Raw genomic sequence first — 14519 nt, forward strand, 5'->3', positions numbered from 1 at the left:
TGGCCAGTGAGTGTGGCCTCAGGAATGTGGTGGTGGAAAGCACGTGAGTAAGGCTGTGCCCCTTCCCAGCTGCAGGAGCTTGGGCGAGTCTGGCCCTCAGGACCCTCACCTGTAAAATAGCTCCACAAAAGTCCCTGTGTGTAGGGTTTGTGAGGTTGTCAGTGTGGTGATGGTAATTTGTGGAAAGACACTGCAGGCAAAACATGCAAGTGTCTTTAATTTAGGAAGTTTACAAGACCGCTTTGGGTGGTAAGGTTGTACATGAGGGAGACGTCCTCCCTTGTCCCCAAAGAGGAGCAGGTGCCCCTGCCTTCAGTAGCTCAGGTGTGCCCGCATCAGCCTGCCACTAGGTCTCTCTCCATGTTGACTGCCATTCTTCTTGACACTCACACCCTTTTGGCTGGTCTAGGATTTATGTAAAGCGCCATAGGTGTGTGGAACTGGTACCAAGTTTCCCAGCATATTACTGCGTTTTTCTCAAGGTTAGCATACGAACTGGGCATTCTTTCGCAGGTCAGAGGGTTAGGTCTGCATGAGCTTTCTTTCTGCAACTCTGTGCAATGACTTAATGAGCTAATTTGTATAAAGTTCTTGGCCAAAACCTGGAAAAGTGTAATACACAATAGAGTTCAGCCTTTAATTATTAGCAGATTATTAAATAAATTTTCTCTTTAGTTTGGTTATCCTAAATGCTATTCTATAATTATTTTTGGAAAGGATTTAAAAAATTTTTTTCAAGAGCCTGTAATAAAACATGTGTAAGGAGGGAACCCCGCCACCTGCTCACAGCGCTCTCTGCTGCAGGGAGAACAGGAGCCATCTGCCTGGTTATGTCAGTGACGCACGGAAAGGAAAGGGGACCGGCCGTCCTCCGTCGCTGTCACTTGTAACTGTGAAAAGGGACTGTCACGTAGAAACAGTCCTTCTGTGCATTTTCTATTTCATGAAAGCTCTTTGTCAAGTATAAGCTCTTCCAAAGTATAAGCACCTTCTGTGCTTCAGGCTCCTGAATTAGTAAATCACAGTTCTCTTAATAACACTACTGGTCGTCAGTGAGGCGCACACGTAGCACTATTCCTCCCTCAGTCTGCTCAGGGGATGCCTTGTCCACTCGGCTATAGGACACTTGGAAGATTCTGAATCTTAAAAATAATTTCCCAGAGAGAAAATATGAAAAATCACACCTGTATTAATTTATTATTATTTTATAGTTCAAAGTTTTTTCTTCATTTATATATGCATAGTTGATCTATTAATGATACAGTAACAGAAAAATATAAAAAGCTAATTTTTTTAAAAAGTATATTTTATTGATTTCTTTTTTTTTTAAATATATTTTATTGATTTTTCACAGAGAGGAAGGGAGAGAGATAGAGAGTTAGAAACATCGATGAGAGAGAAACATCGATCAGCTGCCTCCTGCACATCTCCTACCGGGGATGTGCCCACAACTCAGGTACATGCCCTTGACCGGAATCGAACCTGGGACCTTTCAGTCCGCAGGCCGACGCTCTATCCATTGAGCCAAACCGGTCAGGGCTAAAAAGCTAATTTTTTTACAGTAGGGAAAATGTTTGGCAACTAATCCAACATTTTATAAAAACATTAGTCCAGGACTTCTGATTTTACTTTTATTTTAAATTAGTTGATTACAAAGTCTAATGTATTGCTTCACTAAACAGCTATGATAATATAAAAAGGAAAAACAGCATATATATATATATATATATATATATATATATATATACACACACACAGATGTCCTATATTATAAAAGGCCTGTGGAGGCAGGGCCCGTGGCTCCCCATGGCACAGCCTGGGGTTCCGCGGCTCCTTGCAGCGTGGCCTGGGCTCCCACCGTCTGGGTCTCTCGCGATTTTGCATGCTGGGGCTCTAGTCCATATATATAAAAGCCTAAGCAACTGTTATGACAGAATGACCAGAATGACCAGAATGATTGGTCAACCAGTCGCTATTATGTGCACTGACCACCAGGGGCCAGGTACTCAACGCAGGAGCTGCCCCTTGGTGGTCAGTGCTCTCCCACATCCAACCTCCCATGCTCCATCCCCCAGGCAGACCAGCCAACCTCATGCAGGTCCCTCCCCCAGGCCGGTCCTGCAATAGGCCTTGATTGCTGGCCAGGCCGAGGGACCCCACCCATGCTCAAATTCATGCACCGGGCCTCTAGTATGTGAATATATGTATATATGTGTATGTATGTGTATATGTGTGTGTATACACACACACACACACACACTTTAATTTTAGGGAAACAGGCTTTCTAGCACACAAAAAAATTTAATATTATGACAAATAGCACTTAACATCTTCTTCTGGAATTAAAAAATAATTTCTTATTGGATCCCAAATTCAGAGAAGCATCTGAGCAGTTGGTACTGAGCAGAACTTCAGGGAGTCCTATCTGCGTGTTTCACACACATTCCGGTTTAATTTATATGCAAATTTAGTGTGGAGATGTTAAGTTCCAGTTTTAAATGTCTTTTTCTATTAGCTCAGAGAAATAGTGCTTTTTGATATTGCTATAGACAAAACTTTGCTTAGTATATTAATTACAGGAAATTGCAAGAAAGAAACAGAGCTGTATGGATTGTGCTTTGAAAAAATGGGAACAAGTAACATACACCTACTGCTGAATTGCTTGAAAAAAAATCATACACAGAATCTAATACTGTGGTCATACCTGGTTTTCCTTCCTGTGAAAGGTGATTTTCCAAATAGAGTCTGTCATGTACTTTTTTAGAGACTTTTACTAAAAGCAAGTTCAAGGTAAACACGTCTTAATGAGAGAAAGCAAAGGGCCAGGCAGCCCCATGTCCACTCCCACCCTGAGCTGTTAGAAAGTGACCCTCTGAGGCAGGCTGTGGAGCTGGCTCCCTCTTCCTCTGGGCTCAGCTTTCAGGCTGTCGGGTGGTTTTTATAAAGCCCTCTGCTCCTAATTCTCTGATATTAAGTACAGTCTTAACGTTCTAAAAGGAGCACCTTTGAAAGAGTTCCCCTTGAGAAACGCGAAGGGCCAGCAGGCTCCAGGTCACGTTGCAGGAGCTTCCCCCGTGCCTGCTTGTTTCAGCACAGCCCTTAATTAAAATGGAGAGACGCGTGTATTTATGGAAGTGTGAAAACGGAAGCAGGTCACATTTAAATGATGAGTCTGCTCTCGTCCCTGTTGGTGGGAATGCAAATTGGTACAGCCACATTGGAAACAATATAGAGGTTCCTCAAAAAGTTAAAAATAGAAGAAGTGCTATAGGATCCAGCCATCCACTTCTGAGTATATATCCAAAGAAGATGAGTCACTAGCTCAGAGAGGTGTCTGCACCCATGGTCCCTGCAGCCCAGTTATGGAAACAGCCTGTGCATCCACAGCGCCGTGGGTAAAGAGGATGTGACATGTATGCACAAAGGGATATTATTCAGCCACGAGAAGGGAGTCCTGCCATTTGCAACAACATCACACTCAGTGAAACGAGCAAAGACAGAGGAAGAAAACTAGCATCTGATCCCTCTCTCAAACGTGGAATCTGAAAGAAGAATTCAAAGGAACTCCGCGTAGGTAGGCTGCTGCCCGGGGCCCGAGGATGAACTGGGGAGTCTCTCGGCTGCTGTTAGGCCAGGTAAAGCGGAATGTATTCCTGGTAATGTAAAGCAGCGTCTCTTCCTCTCTGTCACTGACACAGAGAAGCGTGTCCCAGTTCCAAAATGCAGCACAGTATTGCTCCCCCGGGTCAGCCCAACCCGCAGTGTCATTTGAGAAATTGATACCACTGAATGGATGAAATATTATTGCTCATTCTTTCGTAACTAAGGAGACCAAGTCATCCAGATTTACCCAGAATCCTGCCAGTTTGAGCAATGGAAGTCTCATGTCCTGGGGGCATACAGGATTCCTAACAAACTGGAGTGGTTGGTCAATTTATTTGCAACCTATGCCACCTTTTAACAAACATACGATTCCAAACTTTCCAAAGATTCTGTTACTCCAAGGGAGTGTGCTCCTTTTACCTCCATTTATCTTCTGTTGTTTTTTATTTGGAAAGCAATGAACTGGTTTTTTATTTCTTTTAAAGAAATAAAATTAACAGATGAGTTCAGGTTGCCTGCTGCTTGCCAGCCTGCCTTCCAGTGATGCATCAGAGAAGGGCCAGTGGGGTGAGAGAAGCTGGGCCTCTGGCAGGGGTGCTACCTGTCCGCCTGACTGGGCTGAGTGACGCCAAGTGGGCGAGGAGAGCTTGTTTCCGGGTGTCGGGAGGGTGTTTCTGGAAGAGCCCAGCACTTGGGTTGGTGAACTGGGTAAAGCAGACGGGCCTCCCAGTGTGGGTAGGCGCCACCCATCTGTGGAGAATGTGAAAGAACAAAAACTCAGAGGAAGGGCCAAGTTCACCTCTCCCTTGGCGCCAGGCCATGTGCTTTCTCCTGGCCTTGGACAGCAGTGTTGCCTGGTTCTCAGGCCTGTGGACTTGGACGGAATCGCACCCATAGCTTTCTGTGTCTCCAGCTTGCAGATGGCAGATTGTGGGCCTTCCAGGCCTCCATGAGCCAATTCCTGTAGTCAGTCCCCTACGTATACACATATATGAGGATATATATATATATATATATATATATATATATATATACTGGTTCTGTTTCCTTGGGGAACTCTGACTACGACAGCCTTTTCAATGAGCTGTCCTGGAACAGCCCGTGGGGTCCCCAGGCCCTGAGATGAGCGAAGCCCTTGTGCCTTGAAAGCTGGGACATGCAAGTGGGGCGGACTGCTACATCCTCCTTGATCTGGGCCTAGCCTGTGTCCTTCCTAGGGCTCCACCTACTGTTGGCTTTTGAAATTGTAATCTGAGTTCTAGAATATCAGTACAGGTGACTCTTGAACAATGTAGGGAGAGGGGTTAGAGGGTGAGCCCGGCACAGTTGAGATTCTCCATATAACTTTTAAAAAAAATGATTTTTTAGAAAGAGAGAGAGAGAGGAAGATAGAGAGACTTGTTCTACATAGTTATGCATTCATTGGTTGATTCTTGTATGCTCCCTGGCTGGGGATTGAACCCACAACCTTGGTATGGTATATCCAGATGACACTCTAACGTACTGAGCTACCTGGTGAGGGCTTTGAGTATAACTTTGACTCCCCCAAAACTTAACTCTTGCCAGCCCTCAGCATCCGGGGAGTCAACCAGCCTCCATGGAAAACAGTATTTTCAATCAGCTTTTGCAAATCTGTGGCTGGGAATCTGTAGTTGGGATGAAAACACTGTTCTTGACCTGTGGTTGGTTGAATCTGTGTATGAAAAACCCAGGCCTATAAATGGCCAAATGATTTGCTGAAAAAAAATCAAAGTGTAGCCCTAACCGGTTTGGCTCAATGGATAGAGTGTCGACCTGCGGACTGAAGAGTCCCAGGTTCGACTCTGGTCAAGGGCATGCACCTTGGTTGTGGGCACATCCCTAGTAGGGGGTGTGCATGAGGCAGCTGATTGGTTTCTCTCTCATTGATATTTCTAACTCTCTATCCATCTCCCTTCCTCTCTGTAAAAAAAAAAATCAATAAAATATATTTAAAGACAAAATTCAAGTGTAACTGAACCCTCATTTTTCAAACCTGTGTGGTCGGGGGTCAGTGCATTCTGGGAATTCTGAAGACTGTGTTGAATGAAACAAGAAGTGGAGGTATGTCAGTTTTGCATCAGGAAATGCTGCGTGCTTGTATTTCTAAAACTTAAAAACATACTTAATAACCTTCCTGTATGTGTAAGGCACTGCACCGGAATGTGTGGGACATGAAACTTCCGATACTGTCTTTCCAGAAGTGTCTTTAGAGTGCCAGTTGCCAGACCCAGATGCCTAGACTGCAAAGCCTGGGTGTCATGCAAGTGATTTAAAAGGGCTGGGAAAAGAGATGACTTCTGGTTGGTGGGGACCATGGTACAATTATTTGAGATAATTTTAAAAGATATGTTGAATTTAGGTAGCCAGCATTGGGAGAAGCATATCAAAAGCTCCAGATAAACACCTGGTGTGGGCAAGGTCAGGGAGCATGTGAAAACTCAAGCAGCTGGGTTTAACGGCCGCTTTCGGTCATCCGTGGAGGTCAGTGCAAGTTATTCTGGAAAGTTCTGTTAGGATAGATTGGTGGAGGGTTTGAAATGGAGACTTAGGAATTTGACTTTTTTTTTTGTTTTTAAATCACCTGACCTTTTTAATAGAGAAATTTCCCATTATTCATATTTCTATCTATAGACTATCACCTAATGGCAAACACTCAATAAAATGTTTGAGGGAAATGAAGTAATAATTATATAATCATAACCGCACATCTGAAATGGCTTGGTATGTGCTGAAAGGCACTTATGGAGTGTTCCCCTCAGAAATTTCATTTAAATTTTTCAAAATCAATTTATGGAAATGGTACACAATATTGTCCATAATTTCACTGTAGACTCAATTAGAAGTTTCCCTCCTTTTGCAACCAGGCACATAGATAAGGATACCACTTAACAAAATTATTATCATATGAGTAAGGTTTCAACTTTTAATGTTTTGAAAGTCATAGATTGACTCTTGTGAAATACCCAGTGTCGTGGCAAGAAGCAATTCGCTCCAATTCGCTGCAGGCCCCTAGGAGGCCAGAGCTGCGAGGGTGAGGGGTGAGGAGCCCTGAGTGGGGAGGGGGACGAACGTGTGGCGGCTCCTCGCCCCCACCTGTCAGCTGTCTCAGGACTCCATGTTTCCGTCCTAGTTTCTCCCTTAGCACAGTGCTCCGGGGCTCCAGGCAGGAGAGGAGTCGCGGGCACGTGCAGGTGCAGCGTTTCCTCTGAGCACATGTTCTTCCACGGAGCAGAACATTTCTTTTTTCTGAAAAGTTTTTTTTTTTTTTTTTGCCAGCAAAAACCTGTGTTTTGAGACACACACACCTTCCTTAACTCAGGGCATGTTCTTACGTGGAAGGGCTGGGGAGGCTTGCTGCGAGACACGCGGAGGACTGTGTTAAAGGACATTCTCTGACACAAAACCCTCCGAAGGCCGCGCTGCGGGCCAGAGGGCCGGCAGTCATCTGCTCCACGGGCCCCTCTTGTCTGCATCCTTAAAGAACGGGGTCCCCAGGAAACCAGGGTGGAGAAAACGAACGGGACTTGGACAACAAAAATGATCTGAATCAGGGACATGCTGCGCATCGTGTAACTTCAACAAGCAATTCACCCTGCGTGCGTCTCAGTTCACTGTTCTTATGCTCAGGGCCTGAAGCGAACCACTTTTGTAAATCCTTAGACAGCTCCAGGTAGGACATGGGCTGGCAGGCATCCCCGCTTTCTAAATTAGGGTCTGAAATGTAAAGAGCTTAATGTGCCCCGTCGGACAGGGCCTAAGCCTAGACATTGAGCGTGGCTGCTGCTCCTGAGCTAACCGGAAGCCACTTTCTTCTGTACTGTCTAATACTCCACTTGGTATGATTCTCTGAGGCTTAAGTGAGATAGTGTCTGAACACAGTAGGTGTTCGCTAAATGGCGTTTCACTCTGCATATAAAGTTCTGGGAGATGGAGATTGTAAAAAGAGTTTTTTTGTTGTTGTTGTTTTGTGTTTGTTTTTTATAATAACAACAAAATTCATTCTTGATAATATAAGGAACACTCGCTTGGGGAAAGAGTGGGTAGACACCCGGGCCAGGAAAGGCAGTGCTGGGACACGTCCAGGTGCGATGAGGAGCCCACGTTCAGCCTGAGTCCCTTCATGGAGCACTGGGTCGAAGATGATTGCATGTCAGGATTATGGAGGAAAATGTATGCAGGCCTTCACGGCTCTTCCCTCCTTAAATGCCAGTTACCAGAGACTCTGCATGGAGATGAAGGGTCATCCTTAGAGCAATGACACTGGCAAGAAATAGAGACCCACTTGATTATTTAACGGGACTGTAATGCCAAGAGCAGCTGTACAATGCTGCAGGTTCACCACAGGCAGGTCTTCTGTGGTTGGTTTTCATCATCATCATCTTGGTGATACTGACATATCCCTTCCGGTCCCGGGTCAGAAGGAACATCGCGCCTGGTCTGTGGGCCGTGGCTGGCGGGCTAGGAACGACTGTAGGGCAGAGCTGTGGAGTCACCTCGTCCCCAGGCATCTTTTCTGTCTGGTCCCATAGCTTTCTTGAATGGCTGTGTTTCCTGAATTTGCATTGGCTTGATATTCCCAGTCAAGCCTCAAAATAGAAATATTTGCTAAGGATACAGGTTCATGAGTATTTTTAACCCATTTATTATCTGGGGGCCACCATATTTTGTGAAAAGAGAAATTTTAATGAGTGGTCATTTCCAGGTGAAACTCTTAGGAAGACGCTGCCTTTGAATAAGGTGGGTAGAAATGGCAGACAAGCAGGTTGAGAGGACAGATGTGTTGGGACATTGAGTGTAGAGCCCTTTTGGGTATCTGTGCAAAAGTCCTGGAAGGTAACCAGACACACAGTCCTGGCCTCAGTGGAGAAATAGAGACTCTGGACTGGATTTGAGGATCATCCGCTTATCTGGCGCTTGAAGTCAGGAGCTGAGGTGGCCCCATGCACGGAGGTGGTTCCCAGATGCTCAGCAAGTGGAGCATCGTGGTGGTGGGTGTGCTCAGGGCCTCTTTGTGCTGCTTTTTAAATCAGTGATTTAGATGAGCACATAGACAGGGGTGGGTTTGTCAGGATTTCAGAAATCATCAGAACAAGTGGCATAATGAATGTCCTGGATAAAAAAAAAGTAAAATAAATAAATAAATAAATAAATAAATAAATAAATAAAAGTTATTTTCATTTGCCTAGAGTCATTGAAAACAAATGAAAATTTAGAGGAATAAATATTGAACTGTATGTGTAGCTGAAACAGTGAGTGCCACCTGGCAGGAAGGGCTAGCGAAGCTGGGTAAGGTGTTGTTTCGTACACATGCGCCCACTTCCTTCTGCCACTCGACCCGATCTCTCCCACTCGGATAAACAGGCTGCAGTTCATGTGTCTCAGGAAAGACAGCCTGTCCAGTCCGTGCCTGGGCCGAGACTTATTGTTTCTGCCCCCCTCTTTCTTCTTCAATCTGAAACATCCAGAAAAATGACCCTGGGTGGTGATGGATCTGCAGCTTCTGTAAACTTATGCAGACACCGTGTAAGCGAAGTTCTCCAAGGGGATCCCAGGAGCTTGATAGCTACCTGCAAATAACTGAAAATTGTTACTGTTTATGTTCCCCACAAACGAGTTCCCATCATAGTCTTTCAAGACTCAGTTCTAGAAGCACCTTGCTGGGGAGGACCTGCCTGCTGTCCCCGGTGCAAACCACTCCCTCTTTTGTGTTTTCCTTGTGTCTGGACTCCATCCTTAGCTTCAGCACATTGAGGGCATTAACTTATTCACATGTGTGTCGTGTCTGCTCGCCCTCAAGGGATGTGAGAGGCAGACTCGTGTCCCTAAAGTGTTATTCATGTCTGAAACCCATGACGTAGTTGAATTTCCGACCAGATGCTTATGTGCTGAATGGAACTAGGGGCGGAATAGAGTGCTCTGTGTTGGCCTGGAGGACAGAAATGGGACCAAAGGGCGGAAGTGACAAGAGCACAGATTCTGTAAGCTCATTACTCACAATTATGCTGTGGGCAAAGGGAAGGGCCTGCTTTACCACGTAGGTCAAGTACAAAGTGAATGATCTTGACATAGGCTAGCCTTGGCCTCTGGCTGCCCCTCCAACTCCTGTACCTTCTGCCTACATTTTCTTCGTCTCCTCAGCTGCCTTCTTGGGGAATCTTCAGAAGTATTTTATATATTTCCTCACTTATTTGAACATCTTTCACGTGTGAATGTAGGGCAGGCTTTCTCACTCTAATTGTTCAGCGAAATGAGGCATGACGATGTGAGCGGCTTGGACAGAGACTCCGTCAGCATTAAATTTCAAGACAGAATCCATTGTCCTCAAGTTGCTTTAGTATTATTTTATTTTTTTTTTTTTAGGTAGAATGTCTGAATTGATCTGATTGGACATTGTGGATTCATAGTCATTCTGATATTCATGGAGCAATATGATTTTCCTGCTTATGCTCTTCACACACTCAGTATTTTTTAAAATGATCAAACATTGTTACTTTTTCAGGTCACTTTTAACGGTCATATTTATTGGTGGCTCTGAACAGCCAGGACACAAACAGAAAAGTATGAAATATAAACCCGTGCCTACAGGGGAGCGGGGATGACATGCCACGTGTTCCAAAGGTCTGGGCATGGGAGAGACACTCCGCCTTCCATGTCGGCACCCCACGCAGGGAGCAGGGCTGGGCCAGGTCAGAGGTCAGAGCTAGCAGCAACACTGGCTCCTGCGCAGTCCCCGGGAAGGCTGGCGGTAGAGTCTTCCCAGATTGCACTTTAGTTTATGTTCTACCCGGGCTGCTCATCTGCAGATGCCACAGGAAGGACTGTGCTGAAGGGCAGATATTTCCTGAAGTGAGGGTAAGGTCCAGGAGGAAAGTAAATGATCATTTCACTTACTATTCCTGTGTCACAAGCCACCTCAAAGCTCAGTGGCTTAGCACAATGGCAGCTCTTTTTTCTCATGATTCTGTCTATTGACTGTCCCTCTGCTGGTCCTGGGCGCGGTCCCTCAGGAAGCTGCACCAGCTGGCGGTTGGGCAGGGGGTGCTCTGTGTGGTCTGGAGGACACCTCCATGTGGCCTGCGGGGTGGTCGGCAGGGCCTGAGAGGGAAGCTGCAAGTCCTAGCGGCCTTGACTCTCAAGTCCAGGAATAGCATTTCACAAGTATTATCAGCAACTCTGAAGCCTGCTCAGAAACAGGGGGTGGAAAAATGGCTGCACTTCTTGATGGTAAAAACAGTGTACCTAAAAGGGCGAGTGGGATGGTTGGTGGCCATGGCTGGTGGTCACACTGTATGCAGCCTCTTCCAGTGGCCACCCGGGAAATGAGAACATGGGCTCTGAACTGCGTGGCTCATGCGTCAAGCCCACAGAAACAGTCACCTAAAAATCATGGGACTGATGCTTCTACAGTGAGTAAAAGCCCTAACAATCCCGACTTTCTTTGAGTAAACCAATATTCCAGTGACTCTTGTTTATGATGATGCTTTTCCCATCTATTTAGTTATTTTTATAATTTGGGAATGTGATAAAACATTTTCAGAAATATAGCAGATGATAATTGGGGAATCATACATGTCTATCATTCATGTATTGATTATTTAACTGTTGTGCTGTCTTAGGATACTTAAATTATGTTTAAATGTTATCAGTCCCACTAACTTTTGTGTAACTACAGCAAATTGTTTCCTAAGAGTCATTTATCATTATAATGCATTACTTAGGTTTTTGTTTATTTTTAATATGTTTTTGCTGATTTTCAGAGAAAGGAAGGGAGAGGAGTGGAAGAGTGAGAGAGAGAGAGAGAAGCATCAATGATGAGAGAGAATCATTGATTGGCTGCCTCCTGCATGCCCCCTACGGGAGATGGAATCCGCAACCCAGGCGTATCCCCTGACCAGGAATGGAACCATGACCTCCTGGTTCATAGATGGACTCTCAATCACTGGGCCACACCAGCCGGGCCATTACTTAGCCTTTGATTGATTACTGAATTTTATTGAGATGGAATTAAATTAACTTTTTAAAAGTTTTTTAAATCAAATAATTCAATAAATATCTGAATTGTTTATGTTTTCTCAGCAAAGTTGTGAGTCACCTTTGCTTCCATTAACCAGCTATTGATCAATATATAACAAAAGTTCAGTTTTCTCTACATACTATTTTGAAATCTGAAAATATGGCTCTATAATTTTAGTCCAAGTTATTTGGGCAACTTTTTTTTTATTAATTCTACATGGATTTATTAATTATATAGGCACTTTATATTTGGAAATGTTATTTTTAGCATGTTTTATTGTTTTATTTAAGCATGGTATTAAAATAGCCATCTTAGGGATTTTAAGTTATATAGATTGTTTTTTTCAAATTTTATTGCATTAATTCATCTTTTCACAACTTTAATAAATAAAATTAGTAAATGTTTAAAAATTAATTGTCTGGCAGTATACTTTATACATAAAAGTTGACAGAATAAATTTTATCTCATCATTCACTAAGCTCAAATCTATATTTAAAAATTCTTCTACAGTATTTCATAGTAATATACTTAGAATATTTTTATGGCAATAAAATCGGTTCTTTTCTGTTTTGTTTTTTTTAAACATTTTTATTGATTTCAGAGAGGAAGGGAGAGGGAGAGAGAGATAGAACTATTAATGATGAGAGAGAATCATTGATCAGCTGCCTCCTGCATGCCCCTACTGGGGATTGAGTCTGCAACCTGGGCGTGTGCCCTGATAGGGAATCAAACCATGACCTCCTGTTCATAGGTCAACTCTCAACCATTGGGCCACACTGGCCTGCCTAGGTTCTTTTCTGTTGACAGAAATTTCCATGACACCAGTGAGGGCACAGTCATGGTTCCAGTTCAGAGGTTCTTGATAGGCTTTCTGTTTGTCGAAGTTGTTAATGTCAGTGTTTCAAGCTTAGTCTGCTGATTTAGCATTTCATTCTGGCAACTGTGTTCTTTCATTAGTGGAAAAACATAGTGAACTTTTTAAATTGAGGCTTTAATATGCATGAGAATGTTTATTCTGATTCACACTGGAGACTCAAAATAACATTTTCAGTTTACTTAGGAGCTAAGAGTATTTACAAACCAAAACTGAAAAGATGCTGCCTTCCAATGTGTTTATCAAAATGTTTACAATTTATTTTCCTGGTGACATGAAATGATAAATATTGAACTGAGTCTAAATCTGTTTCTTGAGCATTTCTATAAATAAAACTATAATATATTGAATTCTATAACTATTTTTAATAAAAGATAATACATTTAAGCATAATTTAACAAATTGCTTTACCTTCTTGTGTAAAATAACTACTGTGAGTTATATATTTGATAGATTTTTTTAATTGATAAAGAGAAAAAGAAAATAGTTCTAAGTCCTTAGGTGAATTGTGTAGAATGTTCAGGAACAATAGTTTTCCAACCTATTGGTTTTCTGTTAATGGGTCATCAAATTTATTTTTAGGTTAAATTCAGCGTTTTTAAAAGAGTGGAATAGAACTTGAGTATAAGAGATTACATAGAAAATAGAGTACCTAGGAACACAATAAAGAGGAATGTTTGCTGAATGCTTTGTCTCAATTTCCTACATTTATACATAGTTGGCTACAATATAAAATATGCCTTTAGCTTAGGGTTGTGGTCAAATCAGTTTGAATGCTTACCTTTATTTAGTTCTTCAGCAATAAATATCTCACTACTGAATAAAGCTTAGTGTTTCCAACTGTATTTTGACAAACTAGAAATTACTTTAAAGACGAGCTACTGTTAAGCACAAAAGGTGTGAAATTCTGGTTTTACAAACTTTAATTAAATATTGGCTTTCTGTGTTAAATGTGTATCTTTAATATTCAAATGTCTAGAACTCATCTACTGATTTACCTCTAAGTTTTCAGTTTATTCTTCTTAACCACAAAACAATTATCAGTCATTCTTGAACTATTTTGACAGAAAACTTCCCATTGATAATAGTAAATGTATTGACTCAAAGAACTGTAGTTGTAATATTAAGAAATAATGATATTTTATTAATTTTATGTAATCATGAACTGATAAGATACTTTGAAAATGATATGATGTGTATATAAAAATTATGTAGTAAATAATGGCAATGCTTCCATTCTGAAGGCAATTTATATCACTGTTTTTAATGTCTGTGGTTGTCAATCAAAGATTAATATATCGCTTTGGTAATGAAGACTATTTTTTTGTTGTTGTTCTTCAGTCATTGGCTGTTCATGTGCTAGAGGCCCGATGCATGAAATTCGTGCAAGGGGCTCGGCCCCTGCCACTGAGGTGGCTGCCTCTGCCTTGGCCCCTGCTGCCATGGCTTCGTCCGGAAGGTCATCTGGTCTAATTAGCATATTATGCTTTTATTATTATAGATTACATGATGGTGCCGTGGTTTAGCATTCTGCCAAAGCTTCAAAGGTGGGATGCTTCCTTCATGAGGCTAGAAGACAAAATGGTGCTCATGAAATCAAGGCAATCTTTGGTGCCAGCATGGTGTCTATTTATTCTTATAGCTCTTATACCTTCAGGATTTCCTGTAATAAAATCTCAGAAGCATTGTTGAATTCATGGGCAACTGACTGAATCAACTTAAAAAATGTGAGGGAAATGCTGACATTGCGCATGAGTGCGGCATGTGTTCTGAGAAAGGATGAGTTCAAGTTTGGAAAAGGTTTTGAAGGAGATTGGACTGCAGCTGAATTTAAAGGGTAGAAAGGAATGGGTTCTGGATTGGGGGGAGGGGGCAGGATGGCATAAACAAAACTGCCATCATGAACTCCATGTTTGTAAAGCCTGCCTTTGTAGTCTCCCCTTCTCGTTCTAATGGAAAACAACTTACTCTGTAGGCTTTGATATCCAGGTGGTTGTGGTAGGCAGA

General features: G+C 42.8%; 1 protein-coding gene across 6 annotated transcripts in view; it reads left to right on the top strand.

Annotated features, from left to right (window-relative positions):
* RALYL (RALY RNA binding protein like) overlaps positions 1-14519 on the top strand; it is a 570979-nt gene that overhangs the window by 38590 nt on the left and 517870 nt on the right. Inside the window, exon 1 of one of the 6 annotated variants that reach the window (XM_081111047.1) lies at positions 3419-3574. The exons of the other annotated variants lie outside the window; for them this stretch is intronic. The gene's annotated coding sequence lies outside the window, so the exon portion shown is untranslated. Of the gene's footprint in view, positions 1-3418; positions 3575-14519 lie in introns of those variants that run through there. 6 annotated transcript variants of the gene reach the window in all.

Source organism: Myotis nattereri (assembly GCF_964212035.1).
Source record: "Myotis nattereri genome assembly, chromosome: 17".
In the NCBI taxonomy this organism is placed as follows: Eukaryota; Metazoa; Chordata; class Mammalia; order Chiroptera; family Vespertilionidae; genus Myotis; species Myotis nattereri.